Below are 22,813 nucleotides of genomic sequence, written 5' to 3' on the forward strand. Positions count from 1 at the left end.
ACGACGACATGGTCCTCCAAACAGCTATACCACCGGCAGTGAAATTGGACACTACTAAACCACATCTCCTTTTCCAAGAACAGACTGTACCTGGTTCCCAGAGGTACGATTTGAGGCCCAGACTAAACAAAAATACCTCAATAGTGCCTCGTTGACTTTGTCTTTATCCCGATTTCCACATGTTGCAGGGCTGTGATCGTAGTCTCAGAATTGTGACCCAAGGTGTGGCTCTAGGCCTGTGGGACTTGTAGGAAAATAAAAGAACTACAGACAATCACAGCTGAGTGAAGCAACCTCCCATCACGGGCAATATTTAGAGCTGGAAATGACTGTTCAAAAGGGAATGGACAAGATACAAACAATGAGCACGAAGCATTGTAAATTATTGCATAATCGTTTTGTAGTGGCTTTAATAATATTGATTTTAATGTGTATTATATTGTCTTGCATAGGATGGGGACAACATGTAATTTTTACGCAGCCTATTCCCAAAGTTACCGTTGAAATGCATACACATGTCGCTCTACCACCTCATGTTGAGTCAAGAAGGAGTGAATTCCGTAACAAGTAACAACACATTTGTTTCCATGCTACACCAACATCAATTGGCTACTAATGCGACGAACTGTTGGGTTTGTGGTCTTCTGCCAAGTTCGGTGAATACTGGAATACCATACATTACCCTTCCTTTTACATTTAATGGCTCTTGTAGTGCATGGTGGGAGTTGAGTGCCAGTTGGGTATTTTCTGGAGATGGCGATACCCGAGAAGTAAGGAGCTTGGGAGTACATCTATACCATTTATGTTGGCAGGACAGAAAAAGGATATATGGGACGAATAGTGAGAAGTCAGAATATGTTGATCGCCAAACCAGATCTACGGATTTGTATTTCCTACCCTCTAATAAAACCTCTCGAAAAGAACAAACTTTTCTAGTGTTACCTGGACAAGCACCATTCTGTATTAGGAAAGGAGGGTTAGAATATAAAGGTACAAGCAATTGCCAACATATTGTGACCTTGAATGGGACAGATTGGCCTCGCATGGTTCCCTCACGTAATACATACTTCGTGTGTGGAAATAAGGCTTACACTTCTCTACCTGGTAATTGGAGAGGCACTTGTTATATCGCTTGGTTGTTGCCCCCTACATATATAGCATATGCCAAGCATCATTTACAGAAAAGAAGGGTGGTGTCTGACCAGGATACGTCAGGACAAGGAGTCGGGGATGTCTTAAAAGGACTCCTTCTATTCTGGGGCCCAATAGCCAACAGTAGAGACATAAGACAACTAATTTGAGTTGTAGAAGCCACTGTCAATGAAACAGCTGGAGCTTTGAGTAACCTCACTGCAGAACTCGTTGCTGACCGCCTTGTCATGCTTCAGAACAGGATGGTATTAGATATTATCCTTGCTGACCGTGGGGACGTATGCAGATTGATCGGATCTAGCTGTTGCATTTTTATTCCAGACAACGCCCCTACAGTATACCAAGCCATCTCTAAACTACATAAGATCGCTGAGTCTGTTCACCATGATGAAGGGAATTGGTCTCTGATGGGATGGTTTGGGGGACTACTGTCTATATGGGGATTGAAGATTCTTACATTTGTCGGAGCGACTTTGGCTATTCTCTTTTCATGTTGCCTTTGTCTACAATGTGGTCCCGCTATATGCGGGCTCTGCACCACCCTGTGTGTTCCAAATTCGGTATCCCAGAAAGCAGAGAAAACGAAGATAATGCTGCAACAACAGCTTGTAGATTTCATGGCTATTGAAGTCGATTCTGATTAACAACAGCCTCTCGGTTTTTTGCCTGAGTAATGGCAAAAGGAGGGTCTGAGGAAATTTAATATTGCCCCATCTTGCGCATTGACACCATTACGCTGTTGCCCTCACTCAGGCACCGACAACCTTCGTAGCGTTTCGTTCATACTCTGTACATGTTACACGACCTTTTCCTGTCTCTCTGAGCAAAGTACATTCTGAGACCCGGCTCGAAGCAACTAATCCCAGAGATAACCATCTATTGGCCCTTGGTGATCCTTCTCTGCCTCTCAATTGTTTTATGAATCACCATCTGCAACACACAAACATGTCCTGTTGTAAATTAATTTAACTAAGGAATGCCCATGCCACCTGACCTATAGGGTCAGGTAGAGAACACGACCCTAGGGAAGGAATTTCTATTACCCATTATCCTGTATCTTGTACAAAGAATGTTTTCTAGTGGATGATTTGTTCGTTTTATTGCACATTGAGGGGGTTGTTGCTTTAGGGGATTCAAGCGCTACAAAAGACTGTGAGCCACGGATTGAAGTGGCAGTCTCCTGAGAACCTACCACTGATGTACTTCTAGGACAACTGTACCTAGCTGCAGCTAATAAATTGAAGTTCCTATGCCAACAGAGTGTTCCGTGTCTCTGTACATTTGGAAGGCGAACTCAGAAGATTTCAGGCGTACCCTGCGCCGCCAGGCTTAACTCAGCCCGGTTCTTCAGTCCCCACATTAAAGCAGTGCACTTTGTGATCTGCATGGTACATGTTCTTTGCAGCAGGCACATTAACCCTCTGTGCTATCTTTCCAGGAGTCAACCCTTCCACTACACAAAACTCCATCTCTCTCTAGGAAGAACATTAATCACCAAAGTTATCATGACATTTTAATTGTTTCTGAAAATTGCTGGAGGCCAGGAAGGAGGCAGCAAGTTTTTTTCAAACCATAATATACTTGCAAACACTACACACCCACCCGAAATAGGTACCCAGTGAGGTCACAACGTTCGCATCGCCCTAACCTGCTCAAGGTTCATATGACCTCAGTGACAGAGTCACAGCGACTGGATCACTGTTGCTCTAGGGTGTGCTGCTTCGTAGGCCTGCCCGCAAGACTGGAGATGAACTTCAGTATGGATTGTGGTTGACAGGCCTTCAAGGATAACCCACAATTGACACCATTAGGCTACACCTGCTTGTGCTAAGACATCAAGCCTTCTAAGGTCTAGTGGGGCCTTCTACGGTCTAGCATGGGAATGTGCTCCCTCAGTACAGTGGTGTGGTGGACTGGTCATGAAGGCTGAACCCGGTTCCCCAGTTCCAAATTCGACAGCTCTGGCCATAGTGTCACATCCTCACTGAACACCATACTTGCCCACTGAGAGAAACTCACACTGCCTTCAGCTATAACCTAATTGTGCCCGCTATAAACACTTGGATGTGGCTCAATTCAAATTATGCACTTGATAGGAGTAATATGCTGCCTAAAAAATAAATAAAAGCAACCACTCATAGGGAATGCAAAGCATGTGAAATGTAAGCAGAAATAACATGGTTACCCGATTTCTCACTCACTATTCAGAAATCAGTGAGTGGTTTCACCTGAAAAGTTATGGACATGACTAGAGGGCCCTGAAGGGAACCGTTTCACTGTCCATTGCTTATATCCTTACAAAACGTAAGCAGTATGGTATAAAAAGACCACATCCATAAACACAGAGCCATGGTACACATTGTGTTTTTCAATCCACCCATCAACCAGGTATTGCAGTACCTCCAGGAATGGTAAACTTTCCCACCTGGGGACAACACTGCTGTTCAAAGAAAGACGAGAAAACGAAAGTAGCGCTTCACTGGCAAACTCTGTGATGCTGGTGTATTTGGATGTAAATAAAACCAATCTGGCCACTTTGCAACCCCTCTGTCTTGCTTTATTTAGTTATGTATGTATTTTTCACATTTAAAACCTTCTATTTCTCTCCTGCTGCACTTTGGAATAGAACATTTCAGAAGCAGGGCATTTCTCGGAAGAGCGTTTTGCATTTTTTGGATCCATTTCACAGGGAAGCAACAAAACGAAATAACTACAGCAAGCCCAGCCTTATCTGAATACCTTTGTCCTCCCCCCACCCTAACTAACCCACCGATCACGAAATCCCCCCCTCCCAAGCCCCAAAACTCACCTTTCCTCTCCGATCTCGGAAGAGCGTTTTGCATTTTTCGGATCCATTTCACAGGGAAGCAACTAAACGAAATAACTACAGCAAGCCCAGCCTTATCTAAATACCTTTGTCCTCCCCCCACCCTAACTAACCCACCGATCACGAAATACCCCCCTCCCCAGCCCCAAAACTCACCTTTCCTCTCCGACGCGCAGGAAGCAAATGGCTTCCTGCGCGACGGAGAACAAAGGGGAAACCTCCAATGACGTCAGCGCGAGCCTTATTTATGATTTAAAAACAAAAACATAAAAAAGGCATTGCCTTTTACAATAGCAGTAGCTCAAACTCGCATAAATGCGAGCTCTATTGCATTGCAAATGCATGTTCAAATATACTAGAGATAGCAACGCCACATGAACGCAGAGCTTGCTAGCTCTTCTGTCTTACTTTACTATCAAGTGGATCTCAATCAGATCCTCCAAAAATTACAATAACATGAGTTGATTATTATTTATTTTTCTGGATCTACCCATCAAGCCCTCAGTCAGCCGGTCGACCCAGCCTGCCACACCAGCCAGCCTAGCCTCCCGTCCCGGCCAACTCACTCGGCCTACTAGCCCAGGGGGTACTAGGCACGGCTTATCTTTTCAGCCTCCCCGGTCTGTCCAGCTCCGCCCTCACTCCAGCAGCCAACCAGCCCAGCCGAACTGCGGGGGACCAGCCCGCAGTCAGCCATTAGCCAGTCAGCCATGAGCCGGTCAGACCTAGGAGGGGTTTGCCAGACAGGGGGACGGACGACTTCGGCTTCCAGCCATGCCGTTCGGGCCCGCCCTTCGGCTGAGGTCGTCAGCCTGGCCGTGAGTCGGTATGGCTGAGCCGCCCCGCAGTCCAGCCGTCCAGCCACTAAAAACGTATGACGTTTCCGTCATCGTGCTGGCGTGTTTCATTGCCACACAACGTGCAATGATTACATCCAAGCAGAGCGTCCTCCCTCTAGCGACCACCAAGTGAACTACAATTGATCGGTACAAATACTTCAACAAGCTGTTGTAAAGCAAATGCATGTTCTAGTTAAGATTCCAACGCCACGTGACCGCTGAGCTTTCTAATTCTTCTGTATTACTCTACTATCAAGTGGATCTCAAGCAGATCCTCCAACAATTGTATTAACAGAGTCGCTTTTTTTTTTTTTTTTCTTTGTCAGGGTGTCATTTCTGGTTCAGATACATCAATCGTCACCTTCCACAACACCCTTGTTGCTCGTCAGTCGTTGGTAACAAACTTGGCAACAAGTGCGCAAGCTATCCCGTTGACCTTTAACCTGTGAAGGGAAAAGGTCACGTTAGTCAAATACATACAGTAAATTTTTACATTTACTCCACCTGTCTTCATCTTTCCTCTCCTCTCTCCTGTTGCCAGACTGGTTCCTGGATTGAAGGGAAGAAAAAAAGAAAAACAGTTTAGTGGCCCCTCCAGGGCCCCTCCCTCTTTTAAGGGTTTGGGGGCTCTTTTGGGTCCGCTGTCTTCGCCGTCGTTGCCTGAGCCTTCCAGGGCCCCTCCCCGTGTAAGGGTACAAGGGGACCCCTTTGGGTCCTCAGGTTTCGTCGTCGCTGTCTCCATCTGATCTGTCCAGTGCTGCGTAGTCTCGCAGGAGGCTGTGGATCATCTTACGGCATGCCAGGGTCGATGTTTCCTTTTTCCCTACTACCAGGCGGTTTCTGGAAAACAAGAGAACATCTTTAAAGCAGCACAGGAGCCTCCAGCAACCCTGGAGGTCCCCTAGTGCATGTGTCCCTGGGAACAGTCCATACATCACAGAGTCAGCGGTGATGCAGGTCGTAGGTATCCAGGCCCTAAGCTCCGTGCCTAGGGCCTTCAGCAGGTCCTGCGCGTACGCGCACTCCCAGAAGAGATGATATGTCGTCTCGTCCACGGTGCATCCTCTCGGGCAGGACTTGTATCGGTTGAGCCCCCTTGCGTGCATGAAGGCTCTCACGGGAAGTCCACCTTGGATGGCCATCCAGGCGATGTCCTTGTGTTGGTTCGTCAGGTGCTTGGATGCGACGTTTCCCCATACGTGGTCTGCTGTGGCTGAGGGGAGGGCGCCGATTGGTTCACTGATCTCTCTTGCGCGTATCAGGCGTTGGAGAAGTTTTGGAGTCCACATGACGGGGCGAACTGCCACGCAGTCATGCTCTCGCACAAACTTCTTCACTTCCTTGTAGAACCACGGGGTCTCCCAGTTGTATGGGACGGCACTCACCCACTCTGCCCATCCAAGGCGCCTCCATGTTGGCAGTAGGAAGAAGCGTGCCATCAGAAAGCCGGCGTGACTCTCATCTTTGGACCTCAGGGTGTTCCTCACGCAGTGGCACACGAAGGTCCCTCTCAGAATGGTGGCGATGTCTGGCACTCCTTTGCCTCCCTTGTCGTGGGTCTTGAACATCACCGCTCTCTTCACTCTGTCCATCTTCGAGCTCCAGATGAAGTAGAAGATCGTTCTCATGATGGCCTTAGCTGTTCTGGTCTGCACTGGCCATACTTGAGCGACGTACTGGAGTACTGGCAGGGTCTCGTTCCGCAGGACCAAAGACTTCCCTTCGATCGTCAGCTTCCGGAGGCTCCAGAGTCCCAGCTTCTGCCTTGTCTTTGCTAGTCATTCTTCCCAGGTCTTCTCCGCTGCCCCGTCTCCGCCGAACCAGACTCCAAGGATCTTCAGGAAGTCCTGCTTGATGGGGAATGGCAGTGGGTCTCTGGTGGGGGTCCAGTGTCCGAGGAGCAGGGTTTCTGACTTGGCGCTGTTGATCTTTGCTCCAGACGCTTTTCCAAACTCGATACAAGTCCTCTCTAGCTCCTTTACAGACGGTCCATCTGCGCAGAATACGGAGACGTCGTCCATGTAGAGGGAGCACTTTACTTCTCCTTGTCCTCCGCTCCCTGGTATCCTCACTCCTCTGATGTCCCTGTTTTGCCGGATGCGTTCGGTGAGGAGTTCGATCACGCAGATGAACAGAAGGGGGGAGAGCGGGCAGCCCTGTCTTACCCCTGACAGAACGGGGAACGGGTCGGTTCTCCAGCCATTTACCAATGCCGTGCTGGAGATGTCCCTATACATTGTTTTCACCACGTCACAGAAGAAGTCGCCCAGTCCCAGCGCTCTGAGTGTCCGGTCCATGAACTCATGGGAGACGCGGTTGAACGCCTTTTCCTGGTCCAGGCTGACCAAGGCCGTTGGGACCTTGCGGCCCTTGACGTACTCGATCGTGTCCCGGACCAGGGCCAGACTGTCCGCGATCTGCTGTCCCGGTATCCCACAGGACTGGTCAGGGTGGACTATCTTCTCTATCACTTTCTTTAGGCGGTTGGCCATCACTTTTGCGAGAATCTTGTAGTCCACATTGAGGAGAGAGATGGGCCTCCAGTTCTTGAGGTCTTCCCGTCCCTCCCTTCTGTTTGTACAAGAGTGTTATCATACCCTCACGCAGGGATTGCGGCAAACTACCCTTGACCACCACTTCCTCGTATAGGTCCAGCAAGTCCGGCCCGGGCAGGTCCCACAGTTCGACATAAAGTTCCACTGGGAGGCCGTCATTCCCGGGTGTCTTGCCTTTCTTGGAGGTCGTGGCGGCCAATGGCAGCTCTTCCAGGGTGAAGGGCGCGTTCAGGCCCTCTCTCTCTTCCGGACCCAGTGTCTTCGAGATGCTTCCTAGGAAACTGTTCGCCTGTTCTCTCTCTGACAACTTTGGTGAGTAGAGTTCGCCGTAAAAGTCAGTTACGACTTTCATGACTTCCTCCTTCTCCCCTTGGAGGTTGCCCTCCGAGTCCCGAAGCTCAACCAGCGGTGTGTGGGTCGAGTGAAGTTTCTTGAAGAAGAACGAGTTGCATTTCTCGTCCCTCTCTAGGTTCTCGGTTCTGGTCCGGAAGATGATTCCTCCCTAAAGTGCTCTGCGAGCTCCTTTTGGGTTTCCTCCAAGTCGTCACCCATGTCCCATCCCTCCAGCTCGAGTTCGTACAGTTGCTGCAGTTTGCTCTGCAGTGTCCTGAACGTCCTCTTCTTTTCCCGTGCAGCAGCTCTGCTTGCATCCTGGAAGAAGCTTCGGAACCTGTTCTTCACCCATTCCCACCACTCGCTGGCGGAGTGAAAGAGGTCCTTCATGTCCCTCCACTCTATGTACGCGGTTCTGAGGTTCGCCACTAACTCCTCGTTTTCCAGCAAAGAGCAGTTCAGTTTCCACGATCCTGGTCCGGCGGGGAACTTCCCTGTAAGTTCCCCCTCGAAACTGACTGCTCTGTGGTCAGAGAAGTGGACGGCGACCATGGAGCTTCGCCCAGGCTTTACTGTTGGGGAGGTGAATAGGAAGTCGATCCGTGAACGCACGGATCCGTCCGGCCTACTCCAGGAAAAGTTCCTGGCGTTCGGTCCCATGCACCCGATGGCATCATGGAGGGACGCCTCGCCTATCATCTCCACCAACAGCCTGGACGTCACATCCATCCCTGCAGAGCCAGACCCACTGCGTCCATCCAGCTCTACTATGCAGTTGAAATCACCACCCATCAGAATGGTTCTGGAGGTCACGAGTTGCATCCTGAGCACCCTGAACGTCTCAAGTCGCTCATTCTTCTCTGGGAGGGCATAGACATTGATGAGCCTAACGGGCTCACCAGCCCACGAGCCGTCCACGGCCAGCACTCTGCCTTTGACCTGCTCGGTGACTTTGTCCACGGTGAAATGCCTTCCCTTGATCAGAATGGCCACTCCAGACGATTTGCAATCGTTTCCTCCAGACCAGAAAGATGGCCCGTGCGTCCACTGCCGTTCAAGCTGGCTGTACGACTTGGCGTACGGAATCCCGCTTTCCTGCAGAAGGCAGATATCTCGGTTCTGGGTGGCCAGGAAGCGCAACGTGCCGACCCGCCTGACCTGATCCTTCATGCTTCTGACGTTTAGGGTGAGCAATGATATCGCCATTACATCCAAGCAGAGCGTCCTCCCTCTAGGGACCACCAAGTGAACTACAATTGATCGGTACACCACGTGACCGCTGAGCTTTCTAATTCTTCTGTGTTACTTTACTATCAAGTGGATCTCAAGCAGATCCTCCAACAATTGTATTAACAGTCGCTTATCATAACTACACAAAGTGCAATGATCCACGACTTGCTCTGTGGAGCGTTTCGTTTCAATAGCTTTCTGGTTCTTCATATTACATGAAAGTAACGGCGACTAAACAAATTAATGACATGAATAAATGTAATGCAATATTACCAAAACATGTATACACATAAACATATTTCTGATTCTTAATGCTTAAAAAGGCTGTTTTTACTCATTGCAATGAAACGAAAGTGATCGTGGCTCTGTGGTGGCTTCTGGGTATGCAAATTACCCCCTAAAAAATAGCTGGTTGTTGTCAGGCAGTCTGCCCTCCAGTGACAGTAGATGGTACTGCGCCTGCGAATTGGCGAACACGTTTAATGCTGTCACACACACACACACACACACACACACACTCTCTCTCTCTCTCTCTCTCTCTCTCTCTCTCTCTCTCTCTCTCTCGTGTCTAAACTATATGGGATTATTAACCAGAAGTCAAACAGAACACACACTAACCCCCCCCCCCCTTTTTTTTTTTTAAAGTGCAACAAAATCGGCATGGCTCCACGAGAAAAGTCTGCCATGAAATCCTGCTAGAAGTATAAGTGGAAAGAGGTACAGGAGACACACAATGGACTCCTTGTTGGACTGGGTTGTACTCTGCTGCTACAGATGGTGAAACACATCTGTGAAGCTGTGCTCCACGGAGCTGACATTTGTGTGCAGGCCAAGGAGCAGAATTCACAGGGAGGTAAACAGACAAGCATTTGCAATGCAATAGGTCTCACATTTACGGAAGTTTAAGCTATTGGCATTGTAAATGACAATGTCTATCATTTTTGTTTTTTAATACATAAATAAAAGGCATTGTCATTTACAATGTCAATAGCTGAAACTCGCGTACATGCGAGACTATTACATTGCAAATGGTTACGTTTAGAACTGAGCGCAACGTCGCTTCAAGGACACCACTTGGTTTCTCTTTTTTTTTTTTTTACTTTATAGAATCAACTGATAGAATCAGGAACTTTCTCTAAAAGCAAAGCTTCAATCTTGGATAGGGTCTCATCCTGAGGAATGCAAGTATACAGCGATTCCACATCTTTTGATGTGGAATCGCTGTATACTTGCATTCCTCAGGATGAGACCCTATCCAAGATTGAAGCTCTGATTCTATCACTCCAGTATCTTTCATTATGAATTGTGCTCGGATTGCTATGAAAGAGAATTTTTTTAAGTTTGAGGAACAGCTGTTCTTACAAGTGTCCGGCACTTCTATGGGCAGTGTGTTCGCTCCAAGTTTAGAGAACCTCTATGTGCATAGCTTTGAACAAGAACACATTCTGGGCACTCTTAATCCATACAGACACCACATACGATGTTGGAGACGCTATATTGATGACGTCTTTGTCATATGGACAGGGTCGATGTCTTCCATCAACGACTTCCAGGGCTGGTTGAACACCCGTAATGCCTATCTTAGGTTCACGTGTGAGTTCAGTAAAGTACGTTTGCCTTTCCTTGATGTCTTGATTTTTCCGGCTGAGGGAGGCTTCAGTACCGAACTCTACAAGAAACCCATGGCTAAAAACTCACTTTTGTTGTTTGACAGTTTCCATCCTTAATCTTTGCGTCAAAATTTGCCCTTCGGGCAATTTTTACACCTCAGGAGGAACTGTTCAATGATGGATAAATATCATGAACACGCCAAAGCACTAATGAATCAGCTTGTAACCAGACACTATCCCAAGAAATTGATGAAAAAATCTTTAAAACGTGCGGCGAACAACAATAGGGCTGCGTTGCTTAAACCTAAAAGCCCCAAAGAGGCGGTGAATAGGCTGACCTGTGTCAACACCTTTTGCAGTTTCTCCAATCAGATTAAGAAATGCATTTTGACGAATTGGAAGATATTAAACATTGGAACAACACCTCTACCACGTCCTCTGTTTGCTTTCAAACGCAGTACCAACATCAGGGATAGACTCATTGGCACTCCCCCATTTGAGACCACCACGAACCACCAAGATACATTGTGGGGTCTACCGGCTGTACGTGGTCATTTTCCCTGCGGTAGCTGTGCTGCATGTGCACACACTGCACACACCACTGAGATTGACATTGGCACATCGAGACCGTGGATCCTGACTAATCACACAAACTGTAACAGTAGCAATTTAATCTACCTTATCACTTGCCCCTGTCCACTCCGGTACGTTGGAATGACAACACGGAGAGTAAAAACACGCATTTTAGAACACAAGAGTACTGTTCGTTGCAAGAAAACTTCTACTAAACTAACGCAACATTTTGTGACTGCACGCCATACTCCCCAAGACCTCAAATGGACAGTGCTAGAACATCCTTTCATTCCTGCACATTTGACAGATGTTTCTACCTTTCTGTTCAAGAAAGAACAGCGTTGGGTTTACAGACTAGACACCCATCAGTCTGGTCTTAACGATGATATTCCCGTGGTCTCTTTATATAACCATAACTCTTTACAGAACCATGTCCTGATGCAACCCTGCAGACAGTGTGACTCCCAATATAAGGTTATCTTGTTTTGAGTATGGTATACATAATACACGAAACCTTCTATTTGTGTTCCTATACTACTCTTCATACGATTAGCCTGTTTGTTTACTTTAGCCCTTTTTAGGACCATTTATTTCCACATGAGGCCCTTCAGTTATAGGGCAAGGCTCTTTTGCACAGAGGTATAGAGTTAGTGCCACTCTGCCGGGCTTGAATAATACGCGCCCTTCATTTTTATTACGCATCATCCGTGCGCACATGCGCAGTACCTCCTATCCGGCGTAATGCGTGGGTGCTAGTGTGGCGCATGCGCTGAATGTAGTGTTCATGCCCCGCACATGCGCACTAACATCGGCACTATTGGGCATGCGCTACTACGCATCTTGAGCCTCACCGGATGCCAATTTAGGAAGGATTATGAGGGGTATTTAAGAGCGTGTTTCTCGGGCAGCACTCACCTCCGGCAGCAGGCTCTCCAGGTCTAGCAGTACCGACGGATAGGTGAGTGCATTGATGCCCGCTTGACTCTTCACTATGTTACTAGGTTGTTCTAGGTCCCACGAAATCGTGTTGGCTGTTGGTTGTTGGGCCATCTTTGTAGATAGTGATTTAGTGCGTTTAACCGCCTTTCACTAACACTATGGTTCCATTATGCATTTCTTTACAAATATGACGAATATTGTGTTTAGTGCTAGTTGAGTTTATTTTATTTTATTTTTTCCTCCCTACACTTCCCGATGACTAGTGAACCATGCTTAGATACTAGGTGGTCACAGTGGTCTTTAACCATCATTAGCACAGTTGTTACAGTGCTTTTGCACCTTCTACTCACGATTGGGGGAGAAGGGTTGCTTGAGTATCAGTCTCATGACATATAGCTCTTCTGACCAAATCTATTGTGATGAACATTGAAAACACTTATATGTTTATCTTCTATATGGGAACCCCTCCTTTCTATTGAAATTAATAGCTCCATACACACAGTTAGTCTCCCAGGATCGATACAAGCCGTTACTTTAACTAAGAGACGATCATGTTTTTGTGAGTTTTTATCTTTTCACACTCGCACTCTACAAATTGCGAATATGTTTTTTGTAGAACGTTGCTTCCCTCCTGAGCGGTTGCCAGGTAGAGGCGAGGTCCTGTACCCAGCCTTGGCGGGTAAGGTGTTGACTTCTTTTGAATTATTGATCATGCAGATCCTTTTTCTGTGCATACTTACATTGCTGATACATATTGGTATATACCTGATGTGTGTTATTTCCTTTCCATTACAGGTATCAGCAGTCGTTGATAGCGGCCATTGATATCGCTTTGGTCACATATCCTTTTCAGTTTCTTTTTCACTTTATTACAAGCAGCAGCCTTTGTTGTAAGGTCCTGACGAAAGCCTGATCCAGTTTGGGTCTTTTAGGGCTGAAACATGTTGACCACTTAATATCACACCATAGCGGTTCATATCCATACCGCTGGTGCACTGCTTTTTTAACCCCAACAGTAGGCATCTTTTGATTAAAAGATGTTTTTGATGCCTCCTAGCCAGTTTTAACCATCACATTTTTTCACACGTTTACCAACTTCTTATTATTTGCGCTGCATCCTCATTCATACATTCTTGCTCATCATATGTGGATCTAGTCGATCCTTAAAAACCAAATATAAAACATCCCTGAGCTCCTCCCTCTCAGTGAGGGGGTTGTAGCCCCCAAAGGAACTAGGGTTTTCCTTTGGGAGGAGAGTCCCTATGATGAAGCATGTCACCATTGGTGAGTGAGGGATTACGTCCTGAAAGGGATCTGCCCTTCGATGTACTTTGATTATCAATTATCACTGAACAGGTTGACCACTACCACACCGGTTCAGGCTATAACTTGGAGGTAGTGTTGTGTGTTTACTGGCACTTCTGGTACCTGTGTAGACCCTAGGATTTCTATGTTTGATAATAGTTGTATGGGGATATAATCCTTAGTGGTCTTTAAAATTCATTCCCTTGGACCCTTTCCTTCAAACTGTTTTGTTTGTAAATTCCTAACTATAACATGTCTGAAACCTCAGTTTTTTTCAGTGAATTTCGAAGGTTTTTTAAATGATAATTTTTAAATGTAATAATAGTTATATGTATTTTTATACTGATTTTCTACAGTTGTTTAACTGTTTACTTGTACATATTTTATTTTTTAAATTACATTATATATTTTTAATATAAATGGAAATAAAAATGTTTTCTAAAATATTGAAACTGTGATATTGTGTTTTTTTTGTTGAATGTATAAGTGCAGAACTATAAGTGTGTTGGTTAGTTAGGATACTGCATGCATAGTGGATAGGGGTTTGAGGCAGTCCATGTGCTAATGCCTGGCTTGCTGCATGAGTACTTGGATACTGACTGAATGATTAGAGTACTGCAAGGAGAGTGCCTGGGTGAATTTATAAGTGTTAGAATTACTTTTCAGGATCAGTACTGGGCTCAAAGATGGAGCACTAAGGTCTCTCCATGTTCACTGGAGTACTATTAAGCAGGAACGGGTGGGAGCACACCGCATCACCTCCCAGCAAGGTTTGCATCTGGCATTGTGGTAAATGCAATTTCAGTTAATTGCTTGCTTCAAGAGTGTTCGAGTGTTTCGCCACGGCTGGCGCAGATAGTGTTGATCTCTAGACACGTGTTTTTGGTTCTTTAACCGTCATCATTAGAGATTACAGTCTTTGAAATGTGGGGTTTGCTCAGTAGGCTGCCAACATCTTTCTCAGGTCTGGTACCTCTCACAGGCATGCGGGTGCTTCATCCATGAGCTCGTCAGCTCAATGAGTCACAGGAGTACTATTAAACAGGAACAGGGGTGGGAGCACACGGCTTCACCTCCCAGCAAGGTTCGCCCCTGGCATTGTGGTCAATGCAGTTTCAGTTACTTGCTTGCTTCAAGAGTGTTCGAATGTTTCGCCACAGTTGGCGCAGATAGTGCTGACCTCTAGACACGTGTTTCTGGTTCTTTTACCATCATCAGTAGAGATTACAGTCTTTCAAATGTGGGGTTTGCTGAATAGGCTGCCAACATCTTTCTCAGGTCAGGTACCTCTCACAGGCATGCGGGTGCTTCATCCACGAGCTCGTCAGCTCAATGATTCACGGGAGTACTATTAAACAGGAACAGGGGTGGGAGCACACCGCTTCACCTCCCAGCAAGGTTCGCCCCTGGTATTGTGGTAAATGCAGTTTCAGTTACTTACTTGCTTCAAGAGTGTTCGAGTGATTCGCCACAGTTGGCGTAGGTAGTGCTGATCTTTAGACACGTGTTTCTGGTTCTTTTACCGTCATCAGTAGAGATTACAGTCTTTCAAATGTGGGGTTTGCTGAGTAGGCTGCCAACATCTTTCTCAGGTCAGGTACCTCTCACAGGCATGCTAGTGCTTCATCCAGAAGATCGTCAGCTCAATTACTCACAGGAGTACTATTAAATTATTAAACAGGAACAGGGGTGGGAGGCAATGATATCCTATGGAAGGAAATTCAAGTTACTGGTAAGTACGGTTAGAATGACTTTTCAGGATCAGTACTGGGCTCAAAGATGCAGCACTGAGGTCTCTCCTGATAACAGGTGAGTAAATCGGAATTCGGCTGATTTTACTTTGGTCCAGTATATATAGAGCCACTTTCCTACACTATCCCCTCACTTCACCACTGTGCAAACACGCCCTGTGGCGCGTTTTAAGTTGGGGAAATAATTCCCCTTCAATCCTCAGGGTCCGTAGAGTCCATCTAGCCCACTAGGTATATTCAGTAAGCGCCACAGAGCTGCGTAGCAGAGAGATGTAAAAAGGCGCACGGCCTGCACCACCTCTCTGCAACGCAGCACAGTGGCACTTCCTGGAAGCACCTGGTGGGCTACTTGGCCCCCAGGGTCCATCAGGATTGAAGAGGAATTTTTTCCCCCAACTTAAAACACGCCACAGGGCATGTTTGCACATGTCACCTCAAGTCCCGTCCCCTCCCTTCACCAGTGTGTAAAGGCGCCCCATGACGTGGTTTAAGTTGGGAGATTAAGTGCCCTTGAATCCTGGGCGTCCCTAGGGTCAAACTAGTCCATTCGGTACCTCCAGTAAGTGCCACAGATCTGCGTTGCAGACAGGTGTAAAAAGGGGCATGGCCTCTGAACACCTCTCTGCAATGCAGCTCCCTGCTGCATACTGGAGGTACCTGGTGGGCTAGTTGGCCCCCAGGGACCCCCAGTATTGAAGGGGGATTAATTCCCCAATTTAAAACGCGCCACAGGGCGCGTTTGCAGAGTGTGTTTGTGAGGGGGCGGGCCTACGGTCCATCGCATCTTTTTTTTTTTTTGGTTGGGGGGCTGTGTGGACCCCCTTCCTTTTACTTTTTTGGGGCCCCAGGGAAACCATCCCCCAGGGCCTGACCCCCTATTTCTAAAAAAAAAAATTTTTTACGGGAAGGGGGCCCATGGCCCCGGGGACCCCCTCCCCTGGGGCCTGGCCACCTCGTTGGTGTCCGTGGGAGGTTCCCCAATCCCCCCACGGTCCCAGCCGGCTCCCCGCCTCCTGCATTGCTTTTCCACATGGGGAGCAGCTAACATGCTGCTCCCCATGTGGAAAAGCAATCTGCTTTGCTTCATTGAAGCGAGATCAGGTTTCCCTGCTCTTGCTTCAATGAAGCAAAGTAGTTTGCAATGACAGGGTGGGAGCCGTGAGGCTCCCACCCTGTCATTGCAAACAGCAGTGTCCCGGGGGTGGGCACTCCGGGACACTGCATGAGCCGGCCCTGGGGGGTGGCGGTCCCCAGGGCCAACATTGGCTCCAGGAGGGGGGCCACGTGGCCCCCCTCCCACTTAATTTAAAGCCCCAGGGGGTGGTGGTCCCCGGGGCTTGGGGGTCCGTAACGGACCCCCTATGTTAAATAATTAGTGCCCTGGGGAGGTGGCGGTCCCCGGGGCGTGTGGGGGGGCTCAAGCCCCCCACATGTTTATTTTTTTTTTAAAAGTGGTCTCCGGGGTGGGGGGGGTTGAGAGCCCCCCCATAATCCAGATAAGCCCCAGGGGGTGGCGGTCCCCAGGGCTAATATGCATATTGCCCCCGGGACTTGGCTCCCCGGGGGCTAAATAAAAACAAAGCGCGGCTGCCTGCGTGGATCCTAAATGCATCCCGCGATTTTTACAAAAAAATAATTTTTTTGCCCATAGGGGTCTATTTGGGAACCCCTGAGCAGGCCTATGGTTCAGGTTGTTTCTACCCTGCCCCCTTTTTGCGTTTTTTGCGTTTTTTTCACTGCTTTCTTGAGCCTCGGTTACTGAGGCGCAAGATGGCTTCCAACACTTCCTGGTTTGAAGTGTTGACAGCCAATTAGCATAAAACTCGTGCACGGGAGGATCCGCGGCCCTAGATATATATGTACTTTTAAATGTCATTTTCTCAGGAACTACTGAACGGATTTACACCATTTAAGCAAAAGGCACGAGTCTGAACTAAGGGCTACCTCTTTGCCAAATTTGGTGTAATTCCGTTCAACAGTTCGGACTGTCGCTGCGGCTAAAGGTCCTATGGGAAATTACATGGGGAAAACATGTTTTGGGACCCCCCTTTTTTCTCAGCTCCCGCTACACAAATCATCCCGAGACTTTCAGGATTGAAGCGGATCGGAGCTGGCCAAAATTTTTAAAAATTTCACGAAGATTCGTCAATCCGCGCCAAAGTTATTCCAAATAGAATGTTGCGGATTTCCTATGGAAAATAGGTCCTAACTATAACTATCTACTGGCGACCGCCAGAAGATTATATGTATATATGTATATATGTATATATATATATATATATATATATATATATATATCCAAAAACACAGGTGAGCCCCTATGGAAGAAGCCACTAGGTTGGTATTGTATTTCTTCAATTTATTCAAAGGGCAGCTGCATACAGGAAACACAGTGCGACAGTCACCAAAATGTCAGCCAGCCAGACCGGTTTCGGGAGTCTCTCCCTTACTCAATGGCCTTGTGCATGAAAACAGACGATTTTCGCTCGCACTTAAATCCCCAAAAGAACATGCCTCCGTGGGCGTGGCTAAATGCACTGCATTCTGGTCCTCATAGTGCGTAAGCTTCTTATCTCAAGTGAGTTCGCCTTATGAATTCTGCAGAAAGTTAATGCATTAAAAAAACCTCAGTGGGTCGATGAAAAGTCACACTGAAGAATCCTGATGTTTTCGTTCAGCCAGACCGGTTTCGGGAGTAAAAAGCTTTCTTTTGATCAGATCATGTAGTCCAATATGTGTCACTTCGCTGCGCTGCCCTGCATCAAAAGGAAAGGACAGGAATGCACCATATTAACGATATACAATGCATTCCTGTCCTTTTCCACTGCGCTCGTTCCATTTTGGCTGCCTTGCGCCAATGCAGGCACACTTATACCATGGTGAAAGGGTGAGTGCATTGTTGGCATAAAAACAATCCATGGAGGTGTTTTTCCTCTTTCTATGTTTGCTGTGAAATGCAGCACATATAGAAAGAGGAAACAACAAGGCAAAAGAAAGTTATTTTTCCTCGTTACACCTTCCCTGGGGAGGTGGACAGTTTGACGTATTCCACCGTTTACAGATCCTTGTAAATCTGGGAATGCGTGAAAACCCTTTGGTTTCGCCTAGGAAACCCCACCACAATGCCCATGGAACGCCCCCTGATGCAGCGTAAGACAACGCAGCGACTTGCACTGCGTTGCCTTACACCATATCTACGAGGACATGAAAAGCCACGCAAAGTGGCTTTATGTCGCCTTTTAGATATAGGTCTACATTCTGCGCTGCCGGAGCATCTTAAAAAGTGATGCACCGGAGTTCATCAGCCTGGCCGTGAGTCGTTATGGCTGAGCCGTCCCGCAGTCCAGCCGTCCAGCCACTAAAAACGTATGACGTTTCCGTCATCGTGCTGGCGAGTTTCATTGCCACACAACGTGCAATGATTCCATCCCAGCTGAGCGTCCTCCCTCTAGGGACCACCAGGCGAACTACACTTGACCGGTCCAAATAGAACAAGAAGCTGTTGCAAAGCAAATGCATGTTCTAGTAAAGATTCCAACGCCACGTAATCACTGAGCTTTCTAACTCTTCTGTCTTATTTTACTATGAAGTGGATCTCAATCAGATCCTCCAAAAATTGCACTAATAGTGGTCACTTTTCATTGCAACACGTAGTGCAATAATCCGCGACTGAGTGCTAAAATAACCAATACAGAAAGTGGCGTTTCAATATGTTTTCTGGTTCCTCATATTACATGACAGTAACGGCGACTAAACAAATTAATGACATGAATAAATGTAATGCTATATTACCAAAATATGTATACACATAAACAAATTTCTGATTCTTAATGCTTAAAAAGGCTGTTTTTACTCATTGCAATGAAACGAAAGTGATAGTGGCTCTGCGGTGGCTTTCGGGTACGCAAATTACACCCCCCAAAACACAGCTGGTTGTTGTCAGGCAGCCTGCCCTCTAGTAACAGTAGATGGTACTGCGCCTGCGAATTGGCGAACACGTTTAATGCTGTCACACACACACTCTCTCTCTCTCCACACGCACGCTCTCTCTCTCTCTCTCTCTCTCTCTCTCTCTCTCTCTAAACTGTATGGGATTATTAACCAGAAGTCAAACAGAACACACACCAACCCCCCCCCCCCTTTTTTTTTTTAAAGTGCAACAAAATCGGCATGGCTCCACGAGAAAAGTCTGCCATGGAATCCTGCTAGAAGTGTAAGTGGAAAGAGGTACAGGAAACACAATGGACTCCTTGTTGGACCGGGTTGTACTTTGCTGCTACAGATAGTGAAACACATCTGTGAAGCTGTGCTCCACGGAGCTGACATTTGTGTGCAGGCCAAGGAGCAGAATTCACAGGGAGGTAAACAGAACAAGCATTGGCATGCCAATAGGTCTCGCTTTTGGGACCTTTTAAGTATTTAATTATGCAGCACAATATCCTTGGTGCAACAACATCAACTGTTGCATGGCTAAAAACGTATAAGGTCCCAAAAGCGAGACCTATTGGCTATGCCAATGCTTCTTTCAATTGAAAAAGAAAGGCGACCCGAATGTCTGCGGTGCGTTGCATGGTTTCCTTTGTATTTGTGATGTATTAGCATGGATGGGGGCACCCCTGTCTCCGGTCCTCCTCCTGAAAGTCTTTCCTTGTAGAACTGGAACATTCCTACTGTATGGTATATTTCCGTGTCCAGATGGTGCAGCGCTGGTAAAGTCTCTGTCAAGTTACCGTTATAATATGCGGTTTATGTCTGAGTAGCTCACACGTCTTGCTTAGTGGAATCTACCTACCTGGGTGCTTTCTGGTGATTGAGGCTGCTGCTGCGCTTCCCGCCGTCAACTGTCCCTCCCTCCCGCCGTCGCTGTGCATCGCGACCGCTGTGTGGAGGGAGTTGGTGAACTACATTGCCCAGGCTCCTTCGCTCTTCATCCCGGAAGCGGACCCATTGTGTTTCGCGCCTGAAGGCGCTTATAATCCAACCTCATCCCCGGCAGAGCGGGGGTCGCTCACACGTCTTGCTTAGTGGAATCTACCTACCTGGGTGCTTTCTGGTGATTGAGGCTGCTGCTGCGCTTCCCGCCGTCAACTGTCCCTCCCTCCCGCTGTCGCTGTGCATCGCGACCGCTGTGTGGAGGGAGTTGGTGAACTACATTGCCCAGGCTCCTTCGCTCTTCATCCCGGAAGCGGACCCATTGTGTTTCGCGCCTGAAGGCGCTTATAATCCAACCTCATCCCCGGCAGAGCGGGGGTCGCTCACACGTCTTGCTTAGTGGAATCTACCTACCTGGGTGCTTTCTGGTGATTGAGGCTGCTGCTGCGCTTCCCGCCGTCAACTGTCCCTCCCTCCCGCCGTCGCTGTGCATCGCGACCGCTGTGTGGAGGGAGTTGGTGAACTACATTGCCCAGGCTCCTTCGCTCTTCATCCCGGAAGCGGACCCATTGTGTCATAAACATAAACAATAAACAATGCACCACGTTGCGACACATTTACAACGTGACACATCTAGGGAGATGCGTCACGTTGTAAAGCCCCGCGCCACATTATACCTGCATCAGGTATAATGTATGCAGGGTGGGCGTTTCGATGCAAGAAAGCCTCGTAAAAGTGACGCAGTGAAATCTGCAAGATTTCTATGCACCACTTCTAGGACTCAACTGTGTCAAAACCTTACGCCTGCTTGAAGCAAGCGTAAGGAATGACGCGGCACAATAGGTATAGGCCTTCCTGAGGATTGCTGGAGTTGCGTCGTACTTGCGACACAACTCCAGGAATGCGTGACCTTTGCGCCAACAGATGCTTGATGCATCGGCCAATCCTTGTGCCACGATGCACCGCATTGTAAATGTGGCGCATCCATTGAGGCGCAAGGTTTTTTTTGCGTCACATTATACCTGCATCAGGTATAATGTATGCAGGGTGGGCGTTTCGATGCAAGAAAGCCTCGTAAAAGTCACTGTAGGAGAGTAGGGTCTGCTATCCTATGGTCACCCCAAAGTTTTGCTTTTTGCTTCACTGGTTTTTGACATATTGAGGCTGTGGGCCTGCCAATCAGACCCCCAGCCTGCTGTTCTCTCTAATAAATTAACACTGTGCACTCTAGGTGCATAACCCATTGGAACTAGATCACCCTGTGAGCCCCTGTACCAGTGTACACTAGGTACCCAGGGCATTGGTGTATCTAAGGCCTACCAGGGGCTGAAGCATGTATTGTGCCACCCCTGGACTGGCCTAACAAATTTGACACAACTGGCTGATCACTCAGCTGGGGTAAGTTGGTGTATCCACCTCTTACTTAGGTGTAGTATGCCTATACCTAACCTTAAATGGAACACATGTTAACCTATCAGCCACTCCTATGGCAGGCCTTAACAATCCTGAAGGCAGAGTGCTTGGTTTTATGTGAGATGGTGCTCTGGCATGAGCTGAGCCTGTCTGCAGTGGTCGGAACAACTTCCTTCTACCGTTTCCAGGTATCGTCATACCATATACTCTTAAGTGCATTATGAACCTCGCGGTTAAATGCTATCTTTGGTTTGACTTTATCAAAACATGTCGAGTAAGGTGTCATACGAATTGGAATACTAACCCCTCACCAATTCTGGCGACGGGGTTAGCATTCCACCCTTCTAGAGGGACACGACATGTACAGTACTTGAAACCCGGGTAAAATCCGACATAGCCTCAGCTCCACAAAATGGACGCTGCCACCACAGACACAAGTCTGCCCTCCTGCTGCTGGGAGTCCTTCCAGCTTGGGAGACGTGGACAAAGGGTTTCCTGCCAGGGGAGGTGCCAGCACCACCCCAGACAGGATTTTGTGTATTGGTCAGGTAGGGCTTGAATACAACGAGACATGCCTGAGGCTCACAAGGAGCCTCGGTGCATATGCCAGTTCAAACCGGTCCCGGGGCCCACCAGTCCCGGGCCTGAGGCGAGCTGGACAAAGGATTGGGGGTGTAACCACCCCCCTTCCTGGTCCCACCCTTAGGGAGGGACCTAGCAGGTAGTCCGGCCCCTAGAATCCGAATAAAGGTAGGAGCTAAGACTTCAGACATCCTGGAATCAACTTACTACAAAGAAGAAGACGGGAACTTCGACGCTCTGCTGCACAGAGGACTGAAGAAAATCTCCCCTGTGGTCAGGGAGTGACCACCTTGCTAACGCAAGCACCATCCAGCAATTCGACGTCTGCTTTGCCGCCGCCTCCCGCCGCAGCCCGAGCCCAGAGACTGACTAGACCTGGACCTCCAGACCTCTCACAGCCCGATCCACAGTCCCTGAGAAGAAGGAACCCGTGGAGGCATCGAGACCCGTGGAGCCAGCCATCTGGGAAAGACTATCGACAAGCTGCAAGCGCAACAACAGAGGCTCCCTCCAAGTTGTGCTTCGGGTCCTGAGAAGCCCAACATCTGAGCAGCATCTGCACCAAAGGTGAGCCCTCCAGCATCTCCACGATCGGCGTGGGGCCCCTCTGCATTTTGCCACTCACTACGCCTAACCGGTTGCTGGCCCGTTAGCTAGCGGCCATCTTGGCGACGAACTTTGAAACTTACACCACTGGTCTGGTTGCTCTAGACTGGCCCCTGCTCCCCTCCAAAGGAGCAGCCCCTCTGACCTTGCTGGTCAGAGCTACAAGCTTTCTTCATTCTTCACGACTATTGCTTTTGCCAAGGCTTGTTTGCTTCGATCAAGTCGC

General features: G+C 48.0%; 1 protein-coding gene and 1 pseudogene across 1 annotated transcript in view; both read right to left on the reverse strand.

The window, feature by feature from the left end:
• LOC146835350 (uncharacterized) overlaps positions 1 to 22,813 on the reverse strand; it is a 648,392-nt gene that overhangs the window by 611,076 nt on the left and 14,503 nt on the right. The window lies entirely within an intron of this gene.
• Positions 5,535 to 8,405, reverse strand: LOC146835352 (uncharacterized; annotated as a pseudogene).

The sequence above is a fragment of the Triturus cristatus genome, chromosome 4_2 (assembly GCF_964204655.1).
Source record: "Triturus cristatus chromosome 4_2, aTriCri1.1, whole genome shotgun sequence".
Lineage (NCBI taxonomy): Eukaryota > Metazoa > Chordata > Amphibia > Caudata > Salamandridae > Triturus > Triturus cristatus.